Consider the following 18,238-nt stretch of genomic DNA (forward strand, 5'->3'; position numbering starts at 1 on the left):
ATCCGAACAATTGCCAGAAGATCACAACCAAATAGAGGAAAAGTTAAAATGATATTAGCAACTTTGAGTGATTGAGTCTATTTCAGGCGACAGAAAACTCAGACTTGAGTGATAGGTAAATTTAAATCTTTAAGGTTTCCATTGACGTAGCAATTTCCAGAACTTAAACTTAGAGGTTCGTTACGTCCAGTTATTTTTCTTAAGTCTTCCAGGGATCTCTGCCATTCTCATGTGACAGGCAGAAAAACAACATATTTGTTGTGAGTCATACCCAGTGGGTTACAACATTTAGTAAAGATTTTAACTTCGAGGCTACCAGGCAAAGTGAGGGAGTGTTTGCTTTGTCAAAAGTGGAGTCAGGTCCAGCCTGTATTAGAGCTCTTAGATCAACTGGATTATTTGCAAGAGTACAAAGAGAAATCTGAGGCAAGAGTAGTGAACCAAGTAGATATAAAGGGCAAACCTAATGGAAAGAATCAGCAAAACATGACTTTGTCATAATAATGGTAATGGATTAATTGACAGAATAATTATAGTAATAATCACAGTGATAGTTATAATTATTATTATCCAAAGCTGGATTCATGGAGTAGAATACCTGATGGGAGAAATCGGTGCAGATGTGAGGAAGAGAAGAGAAATGTACTACCTAATGGTCAGGGTAATGTTGGCAGCAATAAAAGAAGGAATTTTGGTAAAAATATAATAATAATAGTAATAATAATAATGCGAATAAGAAATGGCTCTGAGCAGTATGGGACTGAACATCTGTGGTCATCAGTCCCCTAGAACTTAGAACTACTTAAACCTAGCTAACCTAAGGACAACACACACATCCATGCCCGAGGCAGGATTCGAACCTGCGACCGTAGCGGTCGCGCGGCTCCAGACTGAAGCGCCTAGAACCTCTCGGCCACACTGCCCGGCTAATGGGAATAGCCAGGATCATAACGAAGTAGTTATTCAAGTGATACAGAACCAAGTCAACCTAGTCCTATGCCAAATTGTTCCCTTCACAATGTTCATGAATACAACAGTAATTTATTGAGGTTTAGAGATCAAGAAAATTTGAGTGATGAGTTATTGTTAGAAAAAGAACAACTATCGAAGGATATGTCAACACTAGTAGTCTCATGGGCAGTAATTAACCAAGAATTGGATCTTTCCATAGCCAATGGCTGTGTGGTTAGTTCATTGTTGAAGGTGATATAGAAAAGGAACAACACCAAGCGGAAGTCTCCTTCGTTTCCTTACAAATTTGTAAGTGATAGGCGTATAATGAACGAAAAGTAAAAAAAAAATGTCGAAGATATAGAGTTACGGACATTTACAATTTCAGATGTTAGGTCACAGCATTCCACGTTAATAGTTGCAGGTATTAACTTGCCTATTTTATTTGCTATGGGTTAGTTAGCGGCGTATGATGTGCTCTTACGTGTCCCAAATGAAAGGATGCAGATAAAGGCTGAGAATCGTCTATGGAGGATTAAGCTAAATAAAAGTAGGAAGATTCCGGGATCTGACGATAGTGTTAAGAGCTGGAATGATCAACTAAGTAGGAAGAAAGAAGGTTAAAAAATTGAAGAAGGGTTCCCTGAGGGACAGAACAACACCCTCCAGCTCCTTAGGGAAGAGATGGTTACAGAGAAATGCTTGGAATCCAGTCATCGTGTCGCTCTTTTCAGTTCTGAGCTCACAGTGAGAACGTAAAGATGGCTAGAAAGTAGAGTCTACCGCGAAGTATGAGGGCCTGGCGAAAGATTTCACTTGAAACAATGCAATAAACATAACTGTCATGCAGTTCGTTCTACTTGCCAGTTCTCGGTCGCACTCTGCAGGGGCAATGAAGATGCTCCTGCAGCGTTTTCGATGGGAAGTGTTTGATCACCCACAATACAGCCCATAATTGGCTGCCACTGAGGTTCATCTCTGCTCAAATGAACCGCTGGCTATGAAGACAATATCTTGATACAGACAACGAGCTGCAGTCCAGAGTAGAATATTGTCGAAAAGCGCTGGCGGCTGTCTTCTATAACGAGGGAATGGAAAAGTTTGTACAACGCTACGACAAATGTCTGACTCTGAGCGGCGACTGTGTAGAGAAGTAGCTGGAAGGCGTAGCTAACCGTTGCAAATAAAACAGTTTCGATTTTCAGTCGTTTCCATTTCGCGACCTATCCTTCCTTACTTTCCGAATAGCCCTCGTATGTTGTGGAGAGAGCAATTGAAAGCGGTATTATTGGGAAGGAGGATGGCTTTTGATGAGAGGTTGGGAATATGGACGTAGACTGAAAATTAAAGAACATGTGCTGCTTTTGAAGTCGCCATAACCTATTGCACTGAGTATTCATGAGGAAGTAAAGAAGTAAATTAATAATAGAGTATTAAGTTGGGATATTATTGAAAGATATATTACCCCACATAACAATTCCATTGAAGCGATTGGAAAACTTGGTGTGACGCTAGGCCGGTACTAGATGCAGGAACAGTTAATAAGATTATTGAAATGGAATGTGACAGGCCTCTTCCTGTAGAAGAGAGGTTACTCTGGTATACTAATGCCAATTATTTAAGCTCGATCGGTTTGATGGCTGGCTACGGGCTACTTTATCTTGCTGAAGAGACAAGGAAGTATACAGGTTTCTCAATTTCATGGACGGTAATACAATTCAAGGTGCTCCCTATTGGCTTAAATGCAGTTGTAGTGGAATTTATTTGAATTGTTGATTTGACGTCAGGGAATGATTTTCTAGAGTATATGTTTGTGTATCTAGACAATGTGCTATTGGTGTCTAAAAAGTTGGAAGAACCCACTGAATTAATCGAACAGGTGTTATACTAAATGGGGCGGAATGGAGTTACGGAAAAATTTTAGAAATCTAATTTTCGCTGTAGCGAAATAAAATATCCTGCGCATGTGGTAAGTTGGAAGAATATTACACCACACTTGAATAAAATATAGACGGTTCTTAATCCTCCATGCCTCGAAATACGGAGCCGTTGAAGTTTTTTTTTTGTTTTGTTTTTTGTTTTCTTGTCTCGTGAGATTTTATCGTTATTATATCTCAAGCCAGGTTATGAATTGTAATCATTTTGAAGCACTGCAGGAAATGAAGTTCACTCATGTATGGAATGAAAATGCCAATTCGAGTGGGAGAGTATTAAAAGAGATTTATACAAGGCACCTACTATAGGACACGCTGGCTTAAGTGAGGAATTTTGTGTAGTGGTAGATGTGTCCAGGTATGGACACCAGTAGAATGCTAACCCCTTGTGGAAGAAATTATTCTACTGCAGAGAAAGCAACTTTGGCTGTAGTATGGGTAGTGAAGAAATTTCAGTATTTGTTCTATGGACACAGACTGGAGGTGTATTTGGATTAATGACCATTTAAGTTTTTGATGACTAGTTAACAGTTGTACAGTCCATTGGTATGATGAGCCTTGTTCTTGAAAGAGTATGATATAGAGCTTGGATATAAGAGGGGCGACATGAACAAGGTACCAGACGCTTTATGGAGGCTTGAAGGGATATGGAATTTGCTGTATAAAGTAGTAAGCGCTCAATTTAGTAAGCTATATTCATCAGGTGCGTGGCGGTTTTGCGTCAAGAAATTTTTAGCCCATATATGAATTTATGATTACTGCAAAGTCATAATCTGAGGTATTAGAAAACAGTTACCCAAATGTAGAGTCTGTCAACAAAAATTTGTATGGAAAAGATTAAGGCCCAAGGTTATCCCAGTGTCCCTTTGTGTTTTTTGGATGTAAGTGCCAGCGACATTTCTGGCCTGTTACCTCGTGGACTAGAGGTGTAAGCTACCAGCAGTCATACTGGAGGTAAGGTCCAAATTCGTAATATTGTACCCCATTAAGGTGGCAATGAACAAGGCCAAGAAATATTTTTCCGAAGTAGGAAAACTGAAGAAGCTGATATCGACTAATGGACCACAATTTGTAGAACAAGAATTTAAGGACTTTCTGAGGAAATAAGTACAACATCTGTTAATAACGCTGTACCACCAACAAGCAAATTCCTCAACAAGGATGATGAGAGAATTAGGGAGTTTAGGTAGGGCCTTCTGTGCCAAAAGGAGTACTAAGTGGACCCCTTTCTAGCAGATTTGAATGGATACTCAATGACATTCCACATGATAGTACGGGGTCACTCTGAAGGAAATAGTGTGGGTAAAATCAAGGTGGATCGGCTGATGGATAAAATAGACTATCCTTCCAAAGAAGCTAATCGGTATAAAAAAGACTAGAAGAATTCATACCACAGGGTTAGAGAGAAGTTCCAAATGGGGGTGTGATAGAATGAATCGAAGAGCAACTAACTTGTGGGTACAAATAGATCGAGTTCTCTTTTGGAGCCACTGGAAGAGCAAGAAAAGGCACAAGAAAATGAAGAAGCTTCTATATTTGTATGATGATCTGTATGAGATCAAATCAGTGACTAACCCCACAACTATACTTTTTAAGGAAGTAGGATCTTACAGAGGAATATGTAATATTCACAAGGGTGATATTCGAATGTATGTGGAATCTGTGCTTTCGTTAATGACCAGGACTAGGAAATAACCTAAACTATGAGAAAGAGGTAGGTGATTTAAGACTGAGTAATGTGTGAGAGATTTAACGAGATAATTTATACCAGCAGGAGGCTTTGATGCCAAACAATGAGGAACAGACAAGTGTGACATGTAATAGTGTATGGTCTATCACAGAAGGAGATGTAGAATGTAGTAGGACACAAGAGATAAGCAATCGCCATAAAAAGGAATCGAATAGTACGACAGTGCTAGTTGGGAGATATGGAATCAGAAAGATACGGAGTGCCTGCCAAGATGAAGTAAATTTTTAAATACCGAACAAAAGGGATCCAAACGGAAAAGTTTGACATTGAATCTAGACGGCCAAGACTCTACCAAAGGGGTGACAACGTAGGTGTGGGCCTGAAAGAACTACACTACTGGCCTTTACAATTGCTACACTACGAAGATGACGTGCTGCAGACGTGAAATTTTCACTCTGTAGCGGAGTGTGCGCCAGTATGAAACTTCCTGGCAGATTAAAACTGTGTGCCGGACCGAGACTCGAACTTGGGACCTTTGCCTTTCGCGGGCAAGTGCTCTACCAACTGAGCTACCTAAGCACGACTCACGCCCCGTCCTCACAGCTTTACTTGTGCCATTACCTCGGGTCCTACCTTCCAAACTATACAGAAGCTCTCCTGCGAACCTTGCAGAACTAGTACTCCTGAAGGAAAGGATACTGCGGAGACATGGCTTAGCCACAGCCTGAGGGATGTTTCCAGAATGAGATTATCACTCTGCAATGGAGTGTGCGGTATGATACTTCCTGGCAGATTATAACTGTGTGCTGGACCGAGGCTCGAACTCGGGACCATTGCGCAGGAGAGCTTCTGTAAAGGTTGGAAGGTAGGAGACGAGGTACTGGCAGAAGTAAAACTGTGAGGACGGGATATGAGTCGTGCTTGGGTAGCTCAGTTGGTAGAGCACTTACCCGCGAAAGTCAAAGGTCCCGAGTTCGAGCCTCGGTCTGGCACACAGTTCTAATCTGCCAGGAAGTTTGATTACTGAGTTATTAGGCCAATCGTTGTAACAAATTTGCCTGTCTTAGAAAGAAAGAAGAGCCGGAAGTGGGTGCGGATTTGCTATTAAGTATTAAGAGAAACCACCCAAGAGTGTGAAAACGAGGCTAAAGCAGTAGAGCTGACAATCTCTGGGAGTTTGTCGAATGAAACTATACGGTTCCAAAGACTTTCAAGTCTCGAACATCTATGCTGCACAGATGCTGACTGAAACTACGCATGCAAATTTGTATCAACGCCTTGAATCGACTTCGTATCTTGGCTTTGGCATAAATTTTCGTTTGTCGCTTCAGGTTGCACATACGGTCTTGAATTTAGTAAGATCTGTGAAAAGAGTGAAAAGTACGTAGTTATGGCCCGCTGGAGAATGACAGCTCTTGTCTTGGCTATGGGAGTTAACAGTTGGCCAGGAGGTGGAAAATCCCGTTTAAAAGATGGTGGAGGCTTAGGTTACCAATCAGCAGCTAGAGAAAGAAGTTGAGTGCATGAAATTATTTTTATATTGTAAGCATCCAGGCTCCACTCTAATGTCTTGGAAATATGGTTTATGGTAAAAGTAAGGGTAAGGAGGACATTGTATCCAATGAACTGACAGATTTACTGAAGGAAAAAGTACGTCCTGGCTTTGCAAATATGCGAAGGCGAGAATCAGGCTCTGTACTATGTTAAAAGGTTTTGCCATACGAAAGTGGTTCAGTTGTCGCATCCACCCTTTCAACGTCACATAAACGAACATAAATTACCATAGTGATTCGTGTAAGATATTGTTTAATTGGTTATCTCAGCATTCGTATGTTACTTTGTTGTAGAAATCCAATACGAGGATGGCTGCGCGATGATAACGATGCAGCATAGCAGAGAGAGTGCGGCGGCTGCTACTGATTCCAAAGATCGTCCACCATCATCCCAATCTGGCAGCTAAATGAAGCTGCGACAGCCATTCCTTACAGTGAGTTTATTAGTGTGAAATTACAAAATCAAAGAGAGTTAATCAGTTCACTCTTGGCCACGATACAAGTCAGATCGTCTTATTTGGAGGATCTTAGTGAGGAACTACTCGTCTCGATGAAAAAAAGTCAAACCACGCGTGGAGACTGCGTTTAGCACGCTGTACATGAGCACGCTGGATCGGAATTTTCTCGAATTACAAGGAAATAGCTTCCGGGTCTTTGTAATCAGGTAACTTATTTCGACAGGGCTTTAAAATTCTGTTTAAGCGATAGTGTTAATAATTAAATTATCAGTGATAGGTTTCCTCATGGTAAAGAACTGAAAGAAAAGAACAAGACCTGTGAGTTTGAGTATTACCGACAATTATCGATAATTAATTGCATGGCTATCCGGAAGAGCACAGATACGCTAATCTTATATGACTAAGAGGATTATCACGAAGGTTCCACTCGTAGTATCTGAAGTGTGATAATCTGTTGTACGTCACATATAGAGGCAATAATAACAGATATTTCCGCGAATTTTGCTTATTTGAAATTGCTAGTAAGCTTCTTTCGCGTTCGATTATTTAGAACTAGTGGGCATTGAGAAATACGTATAATTCGAGAGTGTCCTCTCTCGTACAAATTACATAGCCTGAATAATACTAAAAGCAAAACTCACATTAAAAGGGAAGACATTTTATAATCCTTAGCCAGTCACGTCTTAGAGCTGTTGATTTGTCTCTGTATGTACTGGTGCTGTGGCTTAGGTCGAGTGCTTATCGCAGTCATTGTTTGGTAATATCTACATTAACATTCGAGTACTGTACATCTTGTGGCCGTACTAAAGCAAAACAGAGTGTAGAGCTGACCCTCAATAGACAGGGCACGCGATCACGTTACAGGGCTACAATCTTGGTTCGTAAATTCAGTGGCATCGAAAACTCCAACGAGTTTATAAGTGTTAAGTGCACCAAGTCCTTCATGGATATCCTACAGGGCACTGTTGACTTCAAAGAGTCTAATTAACATGTAAATGTGTCCCCTGTTTTATAGTCCGTGCAATACCTGACTTGCTCCCTGAAACTGTTTTCTTCTAAAATGATCAGCTAGTCACACATCCCCGTGTCCTCAAGTTAGTCCACTTCTTTTACTAACCACATTTTAAATCATCTGAGAACATCTAGACTGACTTACAGAATTTTAGAGTGACAGCGTGAATTGCGCATGGACATCCCAAATGACCGCGCAAATTCCTTTACACGCATGATAAAATGTTTCCTGTTATGAACTTCATAAATTTCGTCATTGATTATGAAATAGTAATTATTCGTCTCCAGTAGACAGTATACCGCATTGCAGGTTAAGAGCTAGCGAAAGACATTGGAACATGCAGATACAGTGAACATGGCAAAAAATGTTAGATGTACAGAAGGAAAGGAGCTTGCGTAAAACTCGTGACGTCGTTATTTGGGAGCCGGTTTTCAAGAAACTGTTTAGCAGCGATTGCGTAACTGTTGATTCACCTTGGAGTAAAGCGTGGAGGACGTGAAAATCAGCAGAATTACATAGACGCGTCACTTTAGCTGCAGACGCCGCGGAAGAATGATGTGGATATATGTATTGTGTATCACTTTAACAGTACAGGCGGTTTTCGCTGATCCACAATCAACAGAAACTACAACCTTGAGGCCTGTTGGACATGGTATCGACGTACCAACGAAATGCCATTCCGGTTACGTCAACGTCAACGGGAATTGCGTGAAGACTGTCAAGCTACCAACGGTATGATTGAAGCGATTTCACGCATTTACCTGTGTCATATTTAAAACTAACCCGTCGTGTAGATTGTTTATGTAACTAATGTGCTAATAATTCTCGTAGGTAAGGAACTTTTTCTATGCTCTGTCCTTCTATTTCATTTTTTTGTGAGTTACACAGTGTCTTTGAAACTGACATCATACGACATGCGCAGGTATTGCAATGTTCTTTATTATGTGCTCGAGTCATTTGCTTTGAGAAAAAGCGTCGCCAATGAAATCTCTGCTGCACTTGTTTACCCTTATGTTTAGCTACTAATACATGCTATCGCATTAAATATGGTCACTTGTAGATGAGATCCCGGAGTCGATTACATGGTTAAAACAAATTGCTCTGAGCACTATGGGACTTAACATCTGTGGTCATCAGTCCCCTAGAACTTAGAACTACTTAAACCGAACTAACCTAAGGACGTCGCACACATTCATGCCCGAGGCAGGATTCGAACCTGCAACCGTTGCAGTCGCGCGGTTCAGGACTGAGCGCCTAGAACCGCTAGACCACCGCGGCCGGCCATGGTTAAAACTTAATATGTGGTGCAGCTAAGGTATTTTTCTTAAAACAATCACGTTCTCGCTCTTAAATTATTACTCCTTTTCAGTGTATCATCTATAGTAGAGAAGTATTTCGAAGAAAAAACAAATTTAGTGAGTAACTGTATACCTGTGTGCAACTCTGCCTAAAATGTAACACGTCTGTGTAGGTATCTGAATGCTTCATGCCTGTATACCTGTACCTTTTGAGCAGGAGCAGATCGCAAATTTAGCTGCTTGGTCTACTGGCTTTAGAGTCGAAGGTATAACTCCCAGAGTTTCATTCTGGTATTGTGTTCACGAATGTGATTACAAAAGGAGTTGGCAAAAATTAAATTTCGACAAGAGAAAGAATATACTACGAAGCTGATTCAAATACCTCCAACTCTTTCAATAGTGATGCAGACCTACATTTTGCTCTAAATAACGGACACAAAAACTTTGTAATTGTTGGGTACTGAGTGTAACTGCTCCGTCACATAAATTTTAAGGAAATGTATTGAGGGCAAATATTGATTCTCAACTGAAAATAATGAAAGGACAAAATTGTCTTAGGGCTAGAATACCATGCGTAGACATGTTCTTTATTCTTAAGCAACTAATCACTGGATATAAACAAGTTACGTTTGTAATTCATTCCCCTACAATAAGAACAAGATTATATGGCATCATCTAAATTGTAGAGAGTAATGGAGACTCGTGGTACATATATCCATAATGTGCTAATGCTGTGATGACCACATATAAATACAATATGAGTGAAATTAAGGCATACAGAGAGTATTAAATTCTTGTAATGGATTAATGCCATGATAAGCTCACATAAATAAAATATTAACAAAATTAAGCCACATATATGGTTTTAAAGTCATATTCCTGCATAGTGGAGCTTCAGACAAGTTTTTCGTCCTTTGCCAGCATTGCTCAAAATACACACTTGTGAAACTTTGAAAACTGTTCTGGAATGTACAGTCAAACGGTTTTCCAACTTGGACCGGTCTTTCTAGCTTAAGAGTGTGAAAACGCTGGATATATGGTCAGGAAACGTATGGAGGTTGGTCTCAGCAGATACACACCAAACACGAAACGTTTAGTAGTTGGGTCATTGTAGAAGTCTCTGTAATAGACATAGGAAACGTGAAAATTGATAGGAAGTTAAGACATCTTGATAAGTAAATTATGCCTAAAAATAATGCTGATATCTAGGATCTCTTGCGTCCTACCCCCACGCCTGGCTGTCACGTTTTTCACCATGTTTCTGGAAGGCTGAAACTCCAGCACAGGTTTCGGTAACTGTTTGAGGTCGTGGTCAGAGACAACACTTGCACAAGAACCAGTTATGTACTCAGCATAAACACAGACAACCCCCACCTCAGGAGCCAATCCAGGGTCATCAACTAGTGCAAATGACGTCAGTATTCCCCTTAACCCACTGCATATTAGGCACCAGCGCTCACCACCCCTGCACTTAAGGCCACGGTAGCGTTCACCTTCCACAAGGTGGGGATAGCAATGAATGGAGGTGGAGCCGTTCCCTCTGTGGCACCTTAGCAGTCCATTGAGGACGGCGAAGAAGAGTGTCGTACTTTTAGCCGCCAGTGAGGGTGTCGTACTTTAGCTGCCAGTGACTGGCAGACACTCCTGAAGATACTGACGTCAAGATGGATGTGCTGGACGGGTTTCTGGTACCTCTCTCTTTTAGATGTACCACTAGGCACTTTCACCTTGTGTGCCTATTAAAGGGGTGGGTGAGGGATTTGGTACCCACACCTGTCAGTAACGCCGTAAAAATGAAGAACGCAGAAACAACAATGCTGGGAGCCATCGGACTGGTCATGGTGGGCACCGACAGGGTGGTCCACACCTTATGTACTGGAGAGAGTCCATTGTTTCTGAAGCAACAAGGTAAGGCGGCTGCCACTCCTGTCAGTTGTATGGACGATATTACCGTGTCAGTGTTGTGCAGAAGTGTGATGCAAAGTTCCTTCAGACAAGCATGTATGTCCAAAGGAACAGGCTTGTGGAGACAACATCAATTATGAAATCCATCGAATGTATTCTCAGTTACGAATATGAGCGACCATCAGCTGTGTAATGGAATGATGAGGATGAAAGTTTGTGCCAGACTGGGATTCGAACCCGAATTTTCCGCTTATCGCCTTACCATTAGGCTATCTGAACATCGTTCATGGACAGACACAAACTTCCGTATGTCGTCAACCATGTATGAACAACCAGCACTCATACATCTATTGTATATATTCCTGTGGAAGGCATCCATTTCAGTTGAAAGTCATTGGCTGGCGTCGATGGATAAATACGATGTGGCAGATCCTGTGTTGTTATGAAGTACAAGACAATATTCCTTCAGGCATGTATCCATGTTTGAAGAAACAGGCAGTGTGGTACTGACAGCCTTCATGAAATACATGAACTGTATATACAGTTGCGAGCATGGACATGCGTACATGTCTGAAGGAACATTGATTCCTACTTCTGAACAACATGAGCACAGCATTATCATAATTATTCATCGATATGTGCAAGCGACTTCCAACTAAAATGTCTCCTCCGTACAGGAATATAAGAGTAATTAATAGATGTAAGAGTGCACGTTGAAGACATATGTTTTACAACATATTGAAGACTGGGTCTGACGTGAAGTGTCCTCAGATTACCTATGGTAAGGCAACTGCTCGTGATAAGGAGGAAAACAGGACATGAAGTACAGTACAAATTTTCATTGTGGTCATTTCATTATACAGCTGATGAGTGTTCACATCAGCAGTTGAGAATAAATTTCAAGTATTTCATAATGTCGCCGCAGTGCCTGTTCATTCTGATGTGCATGCGTGTCTGAAGGAACATTTCATCGTACTTCTGAACATGACAGGCATTGCAACGTCATACTTATCCACCAACACCAGGCAACAGACATTAAAATGTCTCCTCTGTATAGGAATATACATAATGGATGTACGACTGCAGGTTGTAAACAGATTGTTGATGACATTGGGAAGTTTGGTTCTGTGCGTGAGTCATGCATGGGTAGCCCAACGGTCAGGTGACCGCTCACGATAAGTCGGAAATGCGGGTTGGTGTCCCAGTTGGGCACAAAATTTTGAATGTCGTCATTCCGAAATACAGCAGATGGTTTTCCATATTCCAAGTAAACGTTTGCGTGTTTAGAGGTATTCTGTTTTTCAGATTTCTCTCTATACAGTACTTGTTCCATTGACCTTTTGACTTGTGTTTGATTTCGATTAGGTAAGCTCTTCGGACGTTAGAGCTCTCGCTGATGACAAACTGGAATGGCCCAGATAAAATACTCATAACCAACAGGACATTTAAACCTGCACATCCTTTTTTTCCTCAAAGTTGCCCATTGAATGTGAGGGTCATACAAAGGTTGAAGTCGGATACAGTGGCAAAGACTATAGTGGTAAACTGTGAAAACGTCCGTCATAAAAGCGCACTTACCTTCTTGAATGTGCCCAACACTCAGGTTGAAACATGAAAACTAGTTACTGACGTGACTTCTTCGCATGCATTTACCCCAAATTCGTGACAGTGTTTCCAGCTGTCTCCACTTCCAGCCTTCATCTATTAAATCCATAGAGAACAAAATATCAAAAATTTTAGAATCCTTTTTTGCATTCCACACTCAATGCTCTCCTTTAAAAATATGAAACATTCAGTAATTCCCTGCAAGTGTAATTTTAGGATAAATACAGACTGACATTTAGAAAATTTGGCTGTAGCAACATATATGGCAATACGTTACAATAACCTCCATGAACTTCTGCACACACAGACCTCTTTGCAAGGTAAATTTTGCATTCATTAGCACATAAAATATTTTAATGTTCTCCTCCTCATAATCCGCATAAGTTATGGCCATCATGCTGTAGCCTACACAATTATAGGAGACAACATGTGGTTTTAAAAAAAACAGAGAGGGAACGCGCTCGATGTATGAACTTCACGTTAACACGTTTACCACTGGATCACCAATGCAAGCAGTACTGTTTCAGCTCAACTTTAAAGCAAGTCTTCCTGTAGAAATCTCCATATCCTACAGTGTTGCCTGATTTTAAAGGTGGACGTTGCGTGATTTTATTTCAGCAATTACATAATCAAAATAAAAGATAGTAGTTCAGGTAGCTGGTAGTAGAGTACTTGTGGAGTGTCTAAGTAGGTTTTTTAGGGTAGGCGGTATTTTGACGTCTCTGATGAACGCTCGCCAGTCGATGCGCAGAGCGAAATAGGACCAGATACAAAGTAAAGACACTTCGTCTGTCAAAACTGTAACAGTAAATAGTCGAAATATTTGTAACAACATTCCTGAGTTTACTACCCTCCAGCGAAGATATGTCGGAATCGAGAGCTGGCTGAAAAACGAAGTAGAAGAATCTGAAATATTTAGTGAGGTATGGAACGTTTATTGAAAGGACAGACTGGACGCCACAGGATGGGTGTGTTCATTGCTGTCAGCATAAAGATTGTGTCAGTCGAGGTCGAAATTCAGTCTCACTGTGAAGTTACCAGGACGCGAATAGCACGCCTACGAGAATTAAAATTAACCATCGGATGTCTTTCGTGGCCACGCAATCCCGTTGTAACGATTGTAGAATCATTCAAAGGAAGTGTACGGTCAGTAGCACAGAAGTACCCAGACCATCCAGTGTTAGCTGGTGGCGACATTAATACAGATTTGGACATCTATGTATTCACTGCAAGTGTCACAGAAACGGTTCTGTGGAATATTTTTGAACGTGCTTTCCCAAAACTGTGCGGAACAGCTTTTTAGATAACCCATACCCAATAAAAATATTTTGGACCTTCTTAACTCTCGGAGTACGGAATCAGACAAACCAAGCGTATCTACAAGCGTGTAAAGTTGCAAAACGGATTTAATTAACAAGATATGAAGAGTGACTCTGTCACTTATAAATACCATCCGGATGTAGTGTTTAGAAACAATACCTAACCAACAACAAAAAACAGTTACATCACAGTGAATATCACACAAACAAAGCATATACCAAGGTTTGTTCAGTGATTTTCTAGGATATTCACACTATATTTTTGTTCAAATGGTTCAAATGGCTCTGAGCACTATGGGACTTAACATCTATGGTCATCAGTCCCCTAGAACTTAGAGCTACTTAAACCTAACTAATCTAAGGACATCACTCAACACCCAGTCATCACGAGGCAGAGAATATATTTTTGTCCCTAAGCTCTTCCAAACTAACTACTCTGAACATTATTAATAAAAAACAACACAAAACAATAAAAGTCAAAGAAAAATTATCACTTCCAAAAGAATAAATGTAATTCTGCACTATATAAATTTATTTTGAGTCATTACCCATTTAAATCAAGATGAAACAGTGGCGCAATCGTCCAACGGACGTGTAAAGCGTAAGTCACACTAAACTAATACTAGTAATCATCTGCCTAGTTCTGCTCTAGTTTTCGATGTGCTATCTGTGAGATAAATGTGAAATGACCGACATCACCTCAGTACCGAACTGTAGAAGAAGCTACTCCTAAACAATTGATTTGATTGTGGAGATGAACACAATTTGCTTTTACAGCACCACAATGGCAGAGTGAGTCGCGATATCATCAAGAAGACAACCTGGCGGTGAAACGAAGTGACGATTCTCGAAGAAAAGAAGAGCACGGGCAGCAGACTGCGGTCCACAAGCTACTGAATCTGAATACTGTTTTGCAGCTTCTCTCGACGCAACCGGTGAGAGACGTGAACTCCTAGTCAGAACGTTGAAATTCAGGGAAGTCTCAAGTTGAGAGTATAACAAGAGAAGTGCTCTATATATCGACATATGTTGCCTAATAAAGTAGATCTCTTCGAAATCGTCGTAGTTTACAAGTACAATGGACTAATTACTCGCTAAACTACAAGGCCGCTTAAGAGCAAAAGAGAGCAAGTCCATCCGTTATCAAGGAGGGCTGAAAAGTGCAAAACATCGGTTCCTCATGGGCGTCTGGATGGAAGACCCTCTCTGAACTAGTGCTGTTAACAGCATATCGATACATCGATATATCATATTTTTACCAGGAAATGTCGACATATATGGGCCTTGGTCGCACCTTAGTTGATGAGGCTTGGGTTGGGTTGTTAGGGGGAAGAGACCAAACAGCGAGGTCATCGGTCTTATCGGATTAGGGAAGGACGGGGAAAGAAGTCGGCCGTGCCCTCTTAAAGGATCCATCACGGAATTTGCCGCGAGCGATTTAGGGAAATCACGGAAAACCTGAATCAGAATGGCCGGACGCGGGATTCAATCGTCTTCCTTCCAAATGCGACTCCACTGTGCTGACCACTGCGCCACCTTGCCCGGTCATATATGGGCCATACCTTTTCCACCGATATATCGATATAGAAATGACAATATCAAGTGCCGATATTTTTATTTTATAGTTTTTTCGCAATTTTCGGTAAATAGCCGCGTGGGGTAGCCGCGCAGTCTAGGGCGCCTTGTTACGGTCCGCACGACTTCCCAGCCGAAGGTTCGTGTCCTCGGGCTTGGGTGTGTGTGTTGATCTCAGCGTAAGTTAGATTAAGTTAGCTTAAGTAGTGTGTGAGCTTAGGGACTGATGACCTCAGCAGTTTGGTCCCATAAGATCTTACCACAAATTTTGAATTTTTTTTCGCTTAATACTTGGAATTGTTCCTTTGAAATTGAGAGGGAACATAATTTTACTTTCACTGTGTGAAGGTCTGTTACTCTTTTTTGAGCTTTCATCACGTCTTGTCTTTCTCATTGAGGTGTGAAGCAAGTATAGATGGCGGAAAGAAGTCCGATTGCACAGGTGGGTTGTGGTGTGAATGGAATAACAAGATTTCCGATGTAAAGAAACAGCACAACAGTTATGTTAAGAAACAATTTTTAACGCAAGTCGTGTTCTATTTCTTCAAATCTGAGTTTTTGAAATACAGGTACTGAAAATGATGAGTAGAAATCCAAATGACAAGATTGACCTTAGCCGCTGACGGAGGTTTGTCAGAGGAAATAGTGACGTATTCAGTACTCTTTTCTACCAAAAGAAGCTGCAATTTTTAATTTCATCATGCAATTTTGACGCTACAACTGCTAGTTCGCTGACGCTTTTGCAGAAATGAAAAAAGAGGAGAGTCGACATGAATTGTCCGGCCAAATTCGATACGTGACGAAACCAAACGATTGACCCATCGGCCACATTTTATGCTGCCACTTACACGCAGTAACCACTGTTAGCAAAGTGGTCATTGCCAAGCGTGAACATTCATGGTTTTCCTTTTAATTCTTGCTCTAAGGGGGGGTAATCAGGCTGCTTGCTTGTTAATGTACGGAATATCTAATAATAAATGGATACTTAAATGTGTAGCTCCAAAAACCGGCAGTACATGTACAATGTGCAGCCGATATTTTTTTAGGCCGGTACGGCGATATTTTTTCCGTCGATATATAGATACTTTTAACGGTAAGGGCCTAAAGCTGTTTTTAAATATCGATATATCGGATTCCTGATATTTTTGAAATTATTAACTGTCCTAACCTGAACACTGCTGGTTCTCCAGCAAACCTCTGATGTCCTCTGCCCTAAGTGCGGGCAGCGAATCATAATCACTGAATTCCCTATACATCACCCTCTCTGCTCAGTTTCCTGACAGTCGCGCAGCAGCCGACTTTAGTTTGGCTTTTGGCACCTAAAGTTCCAGAATTTACCCCTAATGTGCCATCTGAACAAAATTTCACCAACCGAAGACCAAATGGTGGAAAATTCAGGAGAAGCAGCCCGGCGAATGTGACAGCCACGCTAATGGCTGCAGGCTCCGCTGTGTGCCTGAGGACATTCCAGACTTCCTCTGTATTATTCAACAAGATTTCCAGAAGCGACTGAGCTCGGGTGTAAATCGCGTTTGCGCTCTCCTGATCCAGCCTGTGAGGTAACCGAACGCTCTAACATGAAAGAACCCCCAGCCAGCCTGCTCGTCCCTGTGCGACCTCTTCCAGTAAGCCGGACTGAGAAACCGCCTTTGAAAACTGTCGCCACATCCCCACAGTACTCGTCACTTCAGGGTTGGCGAAGGCCGCCCTCACACACACCGTGAGACCTATGTCCCATTTCTATCTCTTTTTCCACTGAGCTCACAGACTTTGCTAATGAAACCAATCCCTCATTCAGTGAATATTAACAATTAACTGAGAACTGCACCTTACGACGTTAGTCACATTCATATGGTCTCATAACGGTAGAGAACCTGTCAAATGTTTCCTACTTCCAGATTAATCATGCAGCAAGGGATGGAAATTGAATCATTGTGAAGTACCACCTTACAATGTATATAGATTCACTATAGAGACAGGGATCAATGATCAAGGTGTCATCATAACGAAGATGGTTACTAAAGTTGATATGTTCATCAAAAAGCGCAGAAGAGTATTTATAATAGAAAGATCAGACATGCAGTTGGTAGCATCCCACTTAGGCAATGAATGGACACCATTTAGTTGCAGTATGATGGACGTAGAGGAATTTTTGGCAAAGTTTAAATCAAGCTCTGGAGAAATATGTGACGAGGAAGTGGATTAAGAGCGCAAAAGACGCACCACGGTTTAATAATAAAATTCGGAAAATGCTGACGAAGTAGAGATCGTTGCACTGTCGGTTCAAAATAGAACGAAAACATTTGCGATAGGCATAAAGCGGTAGAAATTCGTGCGTCTGTAAGAAGGTCGGTGAGCAACGCAAACAACAAGTTCCACCCTCAAATCGTAGCTAAAGACACAGCAAGAACCCGAGAAAATTCTCTTCCTACGTAAAATCGCTGAGAGGGTAGCAGACTTTTACCCAGTCGGTCAATCTGGCCAGGCAATAGAAGATAGCAAAAGGAAAGGTGAAGTTTAAAATTTCGCATTTAAGAAATTATTCACGCAGGAGGATCGCCGGCCGTGGTAGCCGAGTGGTTCTAGGCGCTTCAGTCTTGAACCGCCTAACTGCTACGGTCGCAGGTTCAAATCCTGCCTTGGGCATGGATGTGTGTGATGTCCTTAGGTTAGTTAGGTTTAATTAGTTCTAAGTCTAGGGGACTGATGACCTCAGATGTTAAGTCCCGTAGTGTTTACAGCCATTTGAAACGTTTGAACTATCCGTCGCGTTATTTCCTATTCAAACACACGCACATGTCACTAATGGTGAAATTAACTCATTTTTGGCGTAGTTTCGTGGCTAGAAAACAACTACGATGGGTTCCGTGTTTGAAACGTGATACGACAAATTTTTTCACCTCGTTATTGCAGTAAAATTCATCTTGGCTGTAGGTGA

At 41.3% G+C, this 18,238-nt stretch overlaps 1 long non-coding RNA gene across 1 annotated transcript in view; it reads left to right on the forward strand.

The window, feature by feature from the left end:
- Window positions 1-8,110: 8,110 nt before the first annotated feature.
- The window catches only part of LOC126474077 (uncharacterized), a 45,507-nt gene continuing 35,379 nt past the window's right edge, over window positions 8,111-18,238 (forward strand). The window contains exon 1 of the long non-coding RNA XR_007586572.1: window positions 8,111-8,330. This is a non-coding gene — a long non-coding RNA (uncharacterized LOC126474077). The remainder of the gene's footprint in view (window positions 8,331-18,238) is intronic.

This window comes from Schistocerca serialis, chromosome 4 (assembly GCF_023864345.2).
Source record: "Schistocerca serialis cubense isolate TAMUIC-IGC-003099 chromosome 4, iqSchSeri2.2, whole genome shotgun sequence".
NCBI lineage: Eukaryota > Metazoa > Arthropoda > Insecta > Orthoptera > Acrididae > Schistocerca > Schistocerca serialis.